We start from the raw sequence: 16,344 nt of genomic DNA on the forward strand, positions 1-16,344 counted from the left end.
TGAGGCCTCACCCATCAGTCCAGTTGTCCTTCAGAGCAGAGAATGTGCCTGTTCTTGCTTGTATGCTTTGTGTCCAGGTGATGCTACTAGAGGACTGACACATAGTAGGGCCTCAATAAATATCTATGGGATGAATGAACAACTCAACAGTGAATGAGAGGCAGAAGCATCAGGTGGTGAGCTGTCCAGGCTCTGGAGCCACCTCAAATCCTTGCTCCTACATTCCTGATTGTGTAGCCCTAGACAGTTTACTCTAGCTCTGTGCAGCTTCCTAGAACAGGCACAGTAATGGCCCCAATTTCATAGGCTTGGCATGTAGCTGTGGTACATTAATACTGGTGAAGTACTTTGAACAATGCATGGCATCCAGTAAACATCTGCTATTACGAGTCTAAGAAAGGACTTTAACTCTCACATAGTCATGGTGTCAGAGGATTTCACTGGATTTCCCCCAAATACTTGGAATGAGAGTGTATAATCTATTGTCCTATTTCCTGATACTTTTCAACACAGCACCTGAAGAGCTTCTTCTAATGATGTACTTTTCCACCCAAATAATGGTTTTTTTCAATCTAAGGCTGACTTGAGGGGAGCAGGGATTTGCTGACCAGTCCCCCTCTCCTGGCCCTCTCACTTCCCTTTCCCCCAGCGCCTTTTTTTTTTCCGTCCTTCCCCTCGTTTCTTTCTCGTCTTCTGTTCATTTCCTCTCTCGGCCTCCCCTTCTCTCTGTTCGCACGCTAATGACCCTCCTTGATCTTCCTCTGTCTTCCCCCATGCTCTGGAGCTCTCATAGCTGGTTTCTGTCAGAACTTTCACATGCCACAAAGAATCTGACATGTCCAACCAAGATATATAAATGACTCTTAACCGTTCATGGTTCCTAACCCAAATGAACATGCTAAGAAAGTGTTGGGGGGAGGGGGACGGTATTAAGGCAAATGAAGTCCTCAAAGTGATTTTGCTCATCAAACCGGCAACTGAGCTTCTCTACCGTGATTTCAGCTGAGAGCATGTTGTTACAAAGCTGTCTGAACAGCAAAGGCAGGATGGGCTACCCAGGGACTGTCTCTGGGGTTCCCAGGACCCCAACCTACCACCTAGCCCACCACTTCCAGGCAGAAGGCCAGTCTCCCAGGGCGTGCAAAGCCAATGGGCTCCAGTTAGCTGGGCCGCTGCCTTGCATCAGATGATCCCACCACCCATGCAGCATGGGGGGAGCCTAGAATGGAAAATGCTGGTGATCTCCCTGTGTGCAGATACTGGGTCAGCCCCTCATGTGTCCTGAACAGATGATTCTCATGACCTCAGAGATTCCCTCAAAGTGGGAATTACATGACGAGGCTAATTCTTGACTCCCAACTCTTGTTGGAGGGACTTGGAATTCTGCTGTGCTCTAGGTCCCCCCACCTAATGCCTCTAACCAGGGAGGCTCTTCTCATTGGTCAGCCTCCTCTCAGCCTTCTGGCAGTCAGGCACGCCTCTTCTGGGTTCTACCTTGGGCCTGGACTCTATTTCCAGTATAAACAAGAAGCCAAAATGCCTGTCTTTGAAGTGGCTAAAAATGTGGGGTGTTGCTGACAGTGGGCTCAGATGGGGGTGTGGCTCAGCACAGGAGGGAAGTTATAGTGACAATGGGCCATGCCCTTCCTTGCTTTCCCTCTCAGCCGAGAAGCCCTCTCCTCCATCCCAGGATGCAGCCTCCTCCCTTAAAAGCAAAACCAGATCGGTGCCCCTTTCTCTCCCCCAAACAGGTGACTCCTGCCAGGGCAGAAAGAGGGAAAAAAAAAAGAGCATTGTCTGCTTCTACCTCTGGCTCCCCTTCATTTCACTGAGCTTACACGTTCCCTCTTCATGTCACTGAAAATGTTATTTATCGATCCTGCTGACAGCAGCAGTAAATAGAGCCCGGGCTGTTTTACATCGCTGATGAGAAGGCAGCCTCCATAACTCATCAGGCCCAATCTGATTCCACATCAGTCCTCAGCCCTTTTTTCTCCCCTGTATCTCATTACAGAAACAGGAATTAATACACATGGACAGAAGAGAAATGAGTTCGGCGGCTCTTCAGGCTTTTGTGGGAAGGCAGGCATCCTCAGTGGCTCCTTAAGAAAAATTGACGGATGGGTCAGCCCGGTTGCGTGTGTAGACCCGCCCTCATCGAGGCCCATTAGCTGCGTCCTGATGATAATGGGCTGTGGGGGTCACCACGCATCCGGGCTGGAGCTGAGATTTGGGGATTACCATAGAGATAAAGAGCCCCCAACCATTCTTCTGAATCTCAGTGTGCAGCTGCGGGCCCTGGGTGCCCTGAACCATAAGATAAAATGGTGCATTTTCTTTCAATGCCTATTTCACTTCAAGATTTAAGCAGTAAATGTGTATTAAAATAAACACATATATTTTAATGTGGAGTTGACTCAAATGGATGTGAATTTTAATGGGAAACTTCAAAGAAATTTCCCTCTTATGATGAGCCTCTTGGAGCCGTGCTTCAGACCCTTGGTGACGGGCAATCACTTTACTCTGGCTTTGGGGCTTTCTCAAATAAAACATTCGAAGAAATGAGCCAGCCTATTTATCCTACTCTTCTGAAAGCACCGTACTGAAATAGGGGCCCTGCTTTGTGGAGTTCAACCCACAACAGATAGTGAGTCTCTACCGAGAGACAGGGTTTGGAGTGGGATCCCAGGTGGATATAGGATGGGAAGCTTGCAATTATCTTCCACACCCATCCTTTTGTTGCTGGATTGCGGGCACACAGCTCCCTCCCCCACTCCCAAAGCTCACTTTCCTCCTCTATTACATGCAGATGGTGGTAACTGCCCGCCTGGATCTTTGCGAGCATTAATTGAGACAATGAGGGGAACTTCGCACGTGGATATTCTTGTACGTGGGATTTTCTGCAGTACAGAATCGGCACTGATTTCTGACGGCAGGTACATCAGCATTGTAGGGACGTGTGAAATCATAACTTGTCCCACTGTGTAAAACACAACTGGTAGCATTGTTGAGCACCTGCTAGTTAAATGAAGATCAGGCTCTGGGGATCACTAAAGTGGGACTAAACACGAAACTGATCTAAGGATCCCCACGTCCAACTGGGGACATTAGACGAGTGTCACCGATATGGGACAGCTTAGCAGGCAATAGCAAGAATGTCCACGTGAGCTGTATGCTCCGACTTTAAAATCCAGACAGTCACAGGGAAGCTTTGTGGAGACCTAATATATGCTGGGCTCCATCCCAAGGGCTTTACCTGTAGCTATCACCTCAAAACTCCTGACATCCAAAATTCATCTTTTTTTGTAAAACTGAAGAGTTGAGGCTTAGCAAGAAGAAGAGGCTTGCCTGCCATCCTCCAGTGTCCGCACCAGATTGTGTGACTTCAAATCTTTCCCAGGGAGCCATGCCATGTAGGGAGCTGGCACAGGAAGGTTACAAAGAAGGCTGGATTTCCTCTGCCCTCCACCCTCTGAGCATAGGGATACCAGACCCCTCATGGTGCCTCAGTTTCTTCATTTGCACAATGAAGGGATTGACTTAGATGACCTCAACTCTGAGATTCTACAGACACTGTGCAAAGGGAAACGAGGAGTATTTAAGCTCAGCCTAGAGAAACTTCTGGTATGACTTGAAGTCTTTATTCTAAATGGAATGAAGAAGGGCATGAGGCCACCCTAAACTAAGTCTCATTTATCCCTCAGGAAATGATACCTTTATTTTGGACAAGTAGATGCAAAAAAAAGAAAGCAACCCTCAATGCATCCATTGTTTTGTTTTGTTTTGTTTTGTTTTGTTTTGTTTTGTTTTGTTTTTTTGCATCCATTGCTTTAAGTAAATGTTGAATATGGGCAGCCCAGATGGCTCAGCGGTTTAGTGCTGCCTTCGGCCCAGGGCATGATCCTGGAGACCGGGGGTCGAGTCCCACGTCAGGCTCCCTGCTTGGAGCCTGCTTCTCCCTCTGCCTGTGTCTCTGCCTCTCTTTCTCTCTCTCTCTGTGTCTCTCATGAATAAATAAATAAAATTTTTATAAATAAATAAGTAATAAATGTTGAATATATGTATATTATGTATTAACATATATGAACATATAGGCATATATACACGTAATCAAATATGAAATCTAGATATTCATATATAATATATATGGTATATACATGCATAAGTCTGTGCACATGCCTACACACATGTATCATTATTATCCTTGTAATTTTTATTAACTTGCTTTAGTTTAGGGTGACTTCCTTCTCCTATACTTGGAGCTCGGAGCTCTGAGTGCAGAGACATCTGAAATTCCCAGCTTTTACTCCTTTCTTCGCCATCTTTAGAAGTTGTTGCTACTTGTTTTCCAGCTATTTCATAGTCCCTAACTTTGCTTAAAAGCATTTCTAATTCCTCACATTTAAAAGTGGATTGCAAATGAAGTTTAATACGGAATGTTTTGTACCACGAAAACTAATGCCCCGTTTTCCCCCCCTAATGAATGCCAAAATCATCACAGACTCAAGGCTCATGAATAATGTATATCATCCAATTAAGTGCAAATGCTGTTCCGTTCTTGCAACGGGTATGTGATGCCAGCTCTGGCCTTAGAATGGGCACTAGGCTGAGGAGGGGAGGAGGGGCTGGGGAGGGTGTGTGGTCGTGGGCATGTGTGTGTGTCTGACAGCTAAGCCCTCACAACTTGTAGCGTGCTCATTATGCCCTGGGAGTTAAACTTCCCATGCTCCAGTCCACAGAGACATGTTTTTTTCCGACCATAAATAGAACTCATCTTAAGTATCTAAATCCCCAATCCTTAGCAGCCTGGGAGCTCTGGCCTGGTCATGCTGTCCTCGGCCTGTAAAACCATCAACTCTAATTGGCCAGCTGACCCCTCTCCCCAGGCTGGACTGCTTCAGGAGGTCAGGTTTGGGAGGCCCCTTCTCCAAGGAAGCTACAGCCGTGCCTCTGTGGGTATCTCATTTGATTCTTTTGGCTCTGGATCAAGATGTCCTTCTTCACCAAGAGACCCTGGCAGCTTTTCGAGACTGCTGAATTGGGCGTGTTCTCAATCTTCCACCACCGAAAACACAGAGCCAGGAAGACATCACTTGTCATTACTTTCCCAAACCCAGGCAAGGTGGTCATACCACATTTCTGAGCCTCAGTTTTCTGATCAGAGATAGGAGACGGGAACAACCGTTGTTGTATCCCCAGGCGGGTGTATTAGATCTGGGCGGGTATTATCCGTCAATCCTGAAGCTTCGTGCAAATGTTTGTAATTACCCTCTTCGCTTTGAGTACGGAGACATCCTCACTTACAGCTTCATGACTGGACATGACAAATCTCCAGGACCTGGGCTGGCCTGAGCCTGATTAATGTTGTTCATAAAAACATTCATCCATCAAGATTTCCATTTGTAGCATTTAGTTGTGCCAAATAACAGAGCCAGCCACTGGTTTCTTAGAATTACACCATCTAATAATGAATGCTGGAGACAGATTTTTTTTTTTTCAGCCTGAAATCTCTTCGTATAACTCAGGGCTGATGAGTGCTGCCCTACATTTCTCGATGGATCCAATTTAACACCAGACGAAGCAGTGACTCACACTAACTTAAATATCTCAAGACGAGTTTCACCTTTTCCTCTGAGGCCGTATCAGTTCAATTGCATAAGTGCAAATTTATTGAAAGTGGTTTGGTGCTTAGCTTTTCTCTATTGGCAGTAATGGAGTTTAAATTTATAGCAGGCTGATGAATTTCAGATAAGAGAACCATTACCTTACAACAACATTAAGGAAAAATATATAACTCCGATTGCTGAACCTCGAATGCGTATTGTTTGAATGAGGGGAGATGGATGAGGTGGGCTGACATTTGCAAATGCAATTCCTTTCCATCCTCATGGTGCTAGTCTGGGAGTTTGAAAGCATGGCATATTCCAGAAAGGGCTTGGGATAGTTATGCATTACAAGTGCATTATAACAAAATAGCAGGAGTAGGATATCATCTAGAGGTGAGGGATTTTTCCTTCTCTTTAGTAATATAATTGGAGGTGTCTCTTGGCAATGCACCAAGGCTACTACAGGGCTTACGTCATTCATTTGGTACTTGTAATGTGCATCTCCCAGGTGTTATTTTCCTTTTACTACATGGCTTTGACTTGGAGATGAAATTGAAGGATGCCCAGGACAGATGAGTAAAGCCTCAGAGAGATTGAAAGAGGCCTGGGCTTCTCTGTTTTCTTAAAGCTCCTGGTATATGAAAAAAATATGAAAAAAATACTGGAATGGAGTTATGAAAATCACATTACATGTTTAATGGTTATGCTAAACAAATTAACTCTTTAAGTTAAAATATATATATATTGTGCAGGGTGTGTAGGTGACTGAGTCAGTTAAGCATCAGACTCTTGATCTCAGATCAGGTCATGATCTTAGGGTCATAAGTTCGAGCCTTGCACTGGGCTCCATGCTGGGCATGGGGCCTACTTAAAAAAAAAAAGTGCTACGCCTAAGCTGATCACCAAATTGATAAAATGAGGGTTATGGACAATATTTTTCCAAAAAAGAACAGTAAGTTTCTGGTCATGGGATGAACTTTGTTTTTTCTCCAATTCCATCATGCATCTCGGCAGTTGCGTGAATAACCTCATTTGGAGACACAGTTGAAGTCTAAATATGAGATGCTTTATGGGTTTGTGTGTCACGTAGGCATTCCACTTTGCCATTTCCACCTCACTCCCCTACCAGGCCAGAGTTTTCCAAGAGGTGTCATTCTTGGGCAAGTTCTCCTTGGCTCTTGACCTCCTCGTGGATCAGGTGTATGTGTGTCAGTAGCAGGGGACGGTCAGCGCTGCAGTGGTACCAGTGAGACCCCAGACCCAAAGGCCTCCATCCATTTCCTCAAGGTTGGAGTGGGGGGTAGTTGCCCCCAGTCCCCAAGGAAGGTCATGGCTGGTGTATTTTCTGGACTCCATCTGAAGTCTGGGCAGTTTGCACTGCACAGGGCCGGCTAGCCACAGCCCATCCCGAGGAGGAGAAGAGATGAAGAAAAGGACATTTCATTTTCCCCATCTTCCTGAGGCTGGGACATGAAGCCAGAAAGGCTGCCTCTGTCCCAGATGGAGAAGCACAGGGGCCCGCATGGGGGCCTTTCTCTGTGGCTTGTACCCTCTGTTCTAGAACATCAGAGGAAGTCCAGCACTTAAAACGCAGTTAACTTTAAGGGAGAAACCTCAGCATTCTGTAAGTCATCCCAGGGGGATTTGTGTAGAATGAGACATTTGTTTTGTCGGTACACACACAGCAAATTCCAAAGACAAGAGACTGAATTCGGTTGGCTAGTTGTTTATTTTGAAAAGAACTGGCTATTAACTGAACTCAGCAAAGTTTGAATGAGGCTAAATAGGCAAACAACTTGATGTTTTGCCAGCAGTTTTCTCAGCGAACAGCTTTCGGTGGGGCCCAAGGCTTGGAAAGGTTCACACTGTCACTCGGGGCTGAGGCAATCAGCTGTAGCCCCTTGTTCTAACAGCCACAGAAAAGACCCAGACTAATGTGGGCATTCGTGGAAAATAGTATTTCAAATGCAAATTGCAGAACAGTGTCCAATGTTGCTCCAAGAACTTCAATTACAATCTTAATTTGGACTCTGTGCCTCTATCAATGACCCTACACTGTTTGTTTGGTTTTTGTTAAGGTAAAGCCAATGGCACACATTGAAACTATAAAAATAAAAGGAACGACGATCACGTCCCATTTTGATTCACAGACTCCCATGATTTTAAAAGTGAAAGAAAAACGAGAGATCGCTTAGTTCATTTATCTATTTTACAGGTAGAGAAACTGAGGCCCACAGGATGCCCCACGGTGCCGTCTCTGGGGTGCACATTCCAGCCCACTCTCCCCGCGTGTCTTGGCTCACAGAAACTGACATCACAGAGCTTCAGAATTAGGAAGGACACATTACTTTTTTTTTGGTCCCATTTTAATTTTTCTCCAAACTCATAAAATATCATTAGAGTGCTTTTTAATTTTTTCTGAAAAGCAGGAAATCGTAAGATTGATAAATAGTTTAATGTGAACCTGATGGCTTGATTAATTAATCACCAAGCTGAGGAACCACTACAATTCATATGTCAATTCAGACTATTTTCGGGAAATGATTTGAATCAATTGCTAATGAAATTGAGAAATTTAGGAGCCGCTTTCTGACTTCCAAATGACAGGGCTCATATTTAACTCAAGAGACATGACAGTTAATGACAACATAAAAAGTGCCATGAATTATTTTCCAGATCATGGGAAGATTACAGCATCTCTCCATTGAAACAGCTCTCAGCTCATCAGCATGAAAATAAACAGCCTTAATCACATGCTAACAAATCTTAGATGCTGTTTAAAATCTAGCTTCTTTTTGAAATAAACAAAGACCATAATCCTTAGGAATAATTGTAATATTTCATAACCTCTTCCTTAACACAGAGTGATAGATGAACCTAGTCTAACTGATATTACAGCTGAAGCCTATTGGGGAAAAAATTGGATCATCATTCTTAGATCTAATTACTTTAAACCCTTAAAATAGGTTGAGTTGAATTTTTCTTTTCTGCTTTAATTCATAGACTGAGCTTTCTAGTCCTGTTTGTGTTTTAAAAGGGATCTCTTTCCATAACTTTTCATTTACATCCAAAGTCTTTAATTAATTTAAAGTTTCATCTAGATATAACAAGACAGTTATTGTGTGGTAATGAAGTATCAATAAAAGTGCACTGATCAATATTTAATCTAATTAAGGTGTATACAAGGCAATATTATTATGTAATTAACTCAAAACAGCATAAGTAATGCGCACATGTTTAAATTTTTATTAATATATTTGTTAAGAATTTTTAGATCATGCTGTTTTATGGGCTTACTTGAGAGATATAAAATTAAAATGTTTGTCAAGATGCTACTGGAGCTACTATTAAATGTGGCTCTTAATCATCTTAACAGTCCTGAAGGTTCCCTTGCAGTTCTAATAGTCTCAACTAAGGATGAAAGATGATATTGCCACAAACAAGAGTCCACATGTAAAACCTTTCTGGAATTGTCTTTTGTTGTTTTTTTTTTTGTTGTTTTGTTTTGTTTTGTTTTTTTAAGTTCCCATGCCACTTTGCAAGGACAGTATAGAATGGGTCTTGTAGATGCAAGAAAATTTGAAATATGTTAATATTTTTAAGAGCATTCTTTAAACAGCTCTATGTTGCTAGAGAGAAAAATATATTGGACGACAAATATCTTTGGATGACTATGTATGTCTCATGAGATTTTAATAACACAGTTTCACAAAAATTCCTATAGAATTGCAACTTGGAGGGGGGAACTTTGGTAGGACAGTGATCATCCTATACAAGGATCAGAATCAATTGCTATGACTTCCAGAGCTCCAAATACACACAGTTACGATATGGGAAAACATTTAAACAAGGAGTCCTTAAACCAAATCCGGGAACAGGTCACTATGCGTAGACATTAACGTGAGTAGTGCTATAGAGTGTACATTTGTACTGAGTGAATTAGAGTAAAGAATGAGTCCAAAGTTACAACACTGAAGATCTTTTTTTTTTAGGATTGTTGCTCAGAAAATTTGCAGCATCTCGTCGTTCCCTAAATTCCATAAGCAAATCTAGCTCTCAAACCAGAACCTTCTGCTGAAATCTACCCATCTCATATACAAGTAGATGTGTTTAGAGACTCTCCCATTGGTCCCTTAGCTCCTGGAAAACCCAAAACACTGGGAGACTTTATCTAAATAAATATAAAGATCATATTTGATGGAATGATGATTTTATTCCAAAGGCTCCATTGCTTCTCTCAATCCTACCATTTTATTGTGGAAAGAATACAGGAGTTACTGGGACAATTTATTTTTTTCTGCCATTCTTAGTATGTATATCTTGCCTAAATGTTGGGATGGCATTTCTATGTTTTTATCTCTGTGAATGAGGGAGTGAGGGATAACTCATACCTTATGATCCCTCATCTCTCCTATGAGTGATGATAACAACAGGGTTGAGTCATCATATATTATATACACAACATATTTTTCTTCCTCTCTCTTGAGAAGGGCTGCAAATGCTGAAGATGACAGTTATGGAAGATGAAAAAGCCATAAAAGGTGTAGGATAAAGATGTTCCAAATAGAAGTAAACTTTTAAATACTTCCGTGTGACTGTGTTGGTAATGAAGCCATTGATACGTGCGTGGCAAGCTAACAAGGATGACTGAAAAAGATTACATTCACCTCTACGTTTTCATGGCGTTTTTAAACTACGGTTAGAAATACCTTGAGTTCGCAATTCCTACTGTGTTACAAATCTCTAGCTAGACAGCTTTTGGGACTAAGCAGTTGTTAAGGAAAGTAAGGGAAAGATTCACAAAGCCCTTCATTCTATAGGCTCATGTCTGCTCCCAGCTTGATGGAGGGGACTATGGGTTCTGCAGGCAGTCTTGGAAGCAGCAGGCAGCCTGTGGGGGTGTATGGGGGAAGGAAGTTACCAGCCTCCCTCACACTGTCTCCTCACAGCAATGGTGAAATGGAAATAATGTGATTTGTTTACTCTTTGAATATCAAAGCTGAACTGTTAAAGATTCTTTGCCAATAAAGGAAAAAACGATCTTTCAAGGAGAAGGTAACAATAGAAACCAGGAAAAAAAATGAGAATTTTGGTCTGGAGCAAAGAACACAGCTAGGTTATTTGGGAGATTTTCCTCAGAGAGCCACTTCTGATTTAGACGGAATGAAAAAGTTTTCTGAGGGTTCTAGTATACTATCCTAAGCTTTTGTTTCTCAAAGAAAAAGTCTTCTTTATTTTCTCTGTCATTTCTGAGCCTTTCTTTTTTATTATCAGCTTTATTGAGATATATTTTACCTACAAAAATCACCAATTTAGGGACACCTGGGTAGCTCAGTGGTTGAGCATTTGCCTTTGGTTCAGGGGTCCTCGGATCAAATCCTGCATCAGGCTCCTTGCAGGGAGCCTGCTTCTGCCTCTGCCTATGTCTCTGCTTCTGTGTGTGTGTGTGTGTGTGTGTGTGTGTGTGTGTGTGTGTGTCTTTCATGAATAAATAAATAAAATCTTTTTAAAAAATCATCAATTTAAAACATAAAATTCTGAGTTTGGCAATTATCGGTTGTCACGTAACAATAACAGTCAACATCTGAATAATTTCACCACCTCCCAGTCCCTCCTATCCTAGCCCTGGGCAACCACTGGATTTCTTGGTGTCATTGTAGTTCTTTTCGCCTTTCCTAGAATTTTATTCCAGTGGCATAATATAATATGCAGTCTTTCATATCAGGCTTCTTTCACTTCGCATAATATTTTTAGGATTCATCACATCATTGATTATTTCAATAGTTGGTACTTTCTTTTTCTTTTTTTAAAGATTTTATTTATTTATTCATGCGAGACAGAGAGAGAGAGAGAGAGAGAGGCAGAGACACAGGCAGAGGGAGAAGCAGGCCCTATGCAGGGAGCCTGACGTGGGACTCGATCCTGGGTCTCCAGGATCAGGCCCTGAGCTGCAGGCAGCACTAAACCACTGAGCCACCCAGGCTGCCCAGTAGTTGGTACTTTCAAATCACTACATAATATTCCTCCAATGGACATGTCACAATATGTTAATGCATTCACCAATCTATATACCCTTGGGTTTTTCCAGTTTTTAGGTATGAAGAATAAAACTGATGTGAACATTTCCATACAACTCTATCATATATATGAAACAAACAGATGTATGTTTTCATCTTCCTTGAATAAATACTCAGAAATGGAGATGCCAGGTAGAATGGCAAAGTATGTTTAACTTCATTAGAAACTGCCAACACTCTTTTTAAAAATGGGCTGCATAACTTTGTGTTTATACCAGCAATGAGAGGTCACATCCTCACTGACACTCAGGTTGTTGTTCGTTTATTTTAGATTTTTCTACTGGATGTGTAATAACATTTCATCTGGTTTTAATTTCTCTTTCAATTTTGTAGGGATATTTAGCATCTTTTCATTCTTTATCTAGTCATGCATAGTCTTTGGGGAAGTAATTGTTCAAACCATTTTCTGTTTTTAAAACGTATTTTTTCCTACTATTTTATTGTAAGAGCTCTTTATTTATACTGAATACAAGTTCCTTATCAGATACGTTTTGCACATTTTCTCCCAGGATGTACTTGCTCTTTCATTTTCAAAATAGCATATTTCTAAATTTTGATGAAAATCATTTCATCATTATTTTTTCTTCCTAATGTTTTATGCTTTTTTGTGTCCTATCAAGAAAGCTTTGTTTAACTCAAAATCACAAAAATGTTCTCCATTAGATCTTTCTAGAAGTTGCATAGTTTTTGCTCTTTAGTTCTGTGATCCATGATGACTTATTTATTATATATGGTGTGAGATAACAGGGAAGGTTCATTTTTTCAGTATGAGGTCCAGTTGTTTCAGCAGCATTTGATAAAAAGAATTTTCTTTCTCCCTTTGAATTACCTGGCAGGTTTCTTGCAAATCAATTAACCATATAGGTGTGAGACTATTTCTAGATTGTCCATTTGATTACATTCAACCAACCATATGTCTATCACACTGTCTTAATTACTGTAGCTTAATAGTAAGTCTTACCAAAAGGTTACATACTCTTCACTTTCAAAATAGTCTTGACTATTCTTGCCTTTGCATTTTCATACAACTTGAAATCAAATCATCAATTTCCTTAAACATCCCATTGAGATTTTGATTGAGACCATTATTTCATTGAATCTCAAGATTAATTTTGTAAAATTTGATATTATTCGATTGCCAGATGCATAAACACTGTATAGTTCTCCCAGTAATAGCTGATAGTTTCAACACACAGCTCTTACACAATCTTACACAGATTGTTTTATATTTATCTCTAATGTTTATGATATTGCAAATGGTATTTTTTCTAATTGCAATTTCCAATTGTTGATTGCTACTATATAAAAACTCAATCAATTTTGTATATTGACATCATATCCTGGCATCCTACTTAAATCACTCCTTAGTTTGCTTAGGTTTTTGTAGATTCCTTGGATTTTCTACATATATGATCATATTGTCTGCAAATAAATATAGTTTTCTTATTCTTTCTAAATTGTTCGCTTTTACTTCTTTTTCTTGCCATATTGCGCTGGTTAAGATCTCCCATACAATATTAAACAGAAACAGTGACAGCAGACATCTTTGTTTATTTCCTTTCATAATCATGAAGCATTCAGTGTTTTAAATGGATCGGCTGCAGGTTTTTTACCAAGCTGAGGAATTTCCTTCCTACAGCTGAAGAAATTTTAAATCATAAGTAAATGGAGAAGTATATCATATTCGTGAACCTGAAGACTCACTATCATTTATGTATCGGTTCTTCCCAAATTGGGCCATAGATTCAACGCAATCAAATTTCTGCTTTTCAGTGGAAATTGAAAAGCTATTTCTAACATTGTCATGGAAATGTAAAATATCTAGAAATGCTAGAACTATGAAAAATTTATTTTAAAAAATTTCTTTAACGAAACATTCATTATAAAGGTGTAGTAATCAAAGAAGTGTGATATTAAAGTCAAGATAGATGAACAGTGGAACAGAAGAATAGAGAAACCAGAAGTAGAACCCCCCACAGATCTGATGCGTTGGTTCTCAAAAAAGAGGGAAAAGTTATTTTGTAGAGTAAAGAGCCATTTTAACGAATGATGCTAGAAAAAGTTGGCATCAGCATATAAAACAAAATAAAAACAAAACTCTAATTCATATCTTAAAATATTTACAAAAATTAAATCACACTGTATTTTTGACCTAAATATAACACCTGAAACTATAAAATTTCTGGAGGAAAATGTAGGAGAAAGTCTTTCTTAGATACAGTACAAAAAGAAGAAGCCATAAAAAAATGATAAATTAGACTATATCCAAATTAAGGACTTCTGCTCTTTGAATGATACTATTAAGAGAATGAAGAGGCAAGACACAGATTGGGAGAACATATTTGCAAATCACATATCTAATACAGGACTCATATCCAGAATATATAAAGAACTCCAAATATCTCATTGTAAGAAACAAATAATCTAATTCTAAATATCCACAGACAATTAAGAGGATAGAACAGAAGTCCTAACATGTAATAGATGTTATGGAGGAAGGAATAGGGACAATGAAGGGAAAACAATATTCAAAAAAATCACCGATAATTTCTAAAAACTAAAGAAAGACATGCATTTAAATTAAGAGGGATGAGAAAGTAAAACCAAAATACAAACAACAACAGTACCAACACTATGCTGACATATTATAGACTCACCTCAGGGCACTAGCAGTAAAGAGAAAAACTACTTATCCTAACAGTTTTGCCTCAGAAAATATTCTATTTTCTATATGGTTGCCACATGCACATTCTACTTTAAGAATTTGGGTAACGCTAGATTTGGTAACACAGCATTAACAATATTGGATACAAGAAGACAGTGGAGCATGTCCCAGTGCTCAGGAAAATACTTTAATTCTAGAAATCTATACCTATACACATTGTCATTTGAGGGTGAGTTTGGCCACCAAAGGTCTATAACTTGTAGATCCATTCTGAAAATAATGGCTTCTCAGAGGATGAACTACATCCAAAAAGAAAATGAATCCAGAAAAAAGCAGGAGTATGTGGGAAGACATTACAGAGAAGGGGGAACCACTGGTTATCAGGCCTAAGTATTTATTACGAAAAAAAAAAAAAGAATCTTAACAATAATTACGAGCTAAAATTCCAGGCAGCTACCACATGGCTTGGTAGAAGCTAGCAGAAACACTAAGGAAAATGAAAGTGGTCTATGTTTTTTACATTGCTCAGGAGGAAGCAAAGTTACTAATTAATTGATTCAAGACGTTAAAATAAATAAAAACTATGACTAATTACAGAATTGCTTCTCATAGGGATTGCTCAGTTAATGATGTTTTGCCATAAGAGCTCTTGACAAAGTTTACCATTTTTTGGATATGATTTTTTTTGGTATAATGACTTTTTTCACCTAAAACACGCTAAGTATATATACTCTAAGATGTGACATTTCAATGTTATATTTTTAAGCAAAGACACATTGAGCAATTTATTAGACACACTTTCGAGTCAGAGAATATCATATGGAACAAATTTAAACTGCGGGTCATGGTTCGATGAACCAAAACATTTTTATTTGTGAATATATGCCAAGTGAGAAGGATAAAGAAGAGCTTCCTCTTCATCTCTTCAGTCTGTTGAGTATGTGTGCTTTTTCCATATGCTTCAATGTGCTTTTGGATTTAGCCTTCATTTTCTTAGATAGATGTTTTTCTGTCCTTTGATTTTACTTATAAGAGTTTTTAAGATAAAACATGAATTCCAAAATGTTAACTAAGAAGGAGGTACAGAATGATGAGTGCATCTTCCAAAAAGCAACTCCTTGCACCTCTCCTCTGCCATCCAGCACTCACTCTGGAATTTTCTCTGTATCATTTGGTCAGCACAACAAACCTGTATTATGTTATGTATCTTATTGGTTTTAATGATTGCTTCTATCTTATATAAAGTTACTTGACTTGTTCGATTTACATATCTATTTGTGCAGATGGTGTGCATCTCTAGGGTTAAAATAGAGCATATATATATATATATATATATATATATATATATATATATTCCATTGAAAGAGGTAGACATGAGTCTTCCCTCTTTCAGCTCTGAAGCTTAAGGAGCTTGTGTGTCATCAGTCTCATCATTACAAGAAAAACTAGGCAAACTAAAAATCAACGACTGTTCTTAAACGTATCAGAGAACTGAGGTATTAGAGCAAACCACCACTCCAATCTCTGGAGAGACTGATGCATCCAGAGAGATACAGCACTAGAGATAATGCTTACCTGGAGCTGAAGCCACTGGAAGCCATACATTGTACAACTGCCTGCTTTACCAGTAGTTTTGACAGATTGTTTTAGTCCGAGTGCTAACTAGCTTGATCATGACAAATTCCTTGTGCTGCAATCAGAGAGCCCACACACTTTCTTGGGTTTTCCTTCCAGGAAAGATTCTTGCAATGAAGATCCAAAAAAAAAAAAAAAAAAAAATCTCCTACGGTGCTGACAGGAGGAGGGGAAAAGCAGCAAGCGCAATCTTCTCCTTTCCTTTTCTATAACAAAAGCTTATTTAATCTCCGGGATAAAATACTTCACCACAGAGCAATACGGAAACTATCTCACCTGGGGAAAGAGATATCCTTCCCACTTCATTCCTTTCTGGTACTTGTATTTCACTCTGCAGGGAGAGGAAAAGTTAACAGGGACA

At 39.8% G+C, this 16,344-nt stretch overlaps 1 long non-coding RNA gene across 2 annotated transcripts in view; it reads right to left on the reverse strand.

Annotated features, from left to right (window-relative positions):
* The window catches only part of LOC144312410 (uncharacterized), a 56,462-nt gene extending 40,377 nt beyond the window's left edge, over positions 1 to 16,085 (reverse strand). For both annotated transcript variants that reach the window (XR_013377871.1, XR_013377870.1), the window contains exon 1: positions 15,924 to 16,085. This is a non-coding gene — a long non-coding RNA (uncharacterized LOC144312410). The remainder of the gene's footprint in view (positions 1 to 15,923) is intronic.
* Between the last annotated feature and the right edge of the window lie 259 nt (positions 16,086 to 16,344).

Source organism: Canis aureus, chromosome 4, assembly GCF_053574225.1.
Source record: "Canis aureus isolate CA01 chromosome 4, VMU_Caureus_v.1.0, whole genome shotgun sequence".
NCBI lineage: Eukaryota > Metazoa > Chordata > Mammalia > Carnivora > Canidae > Canis > Canis aureus.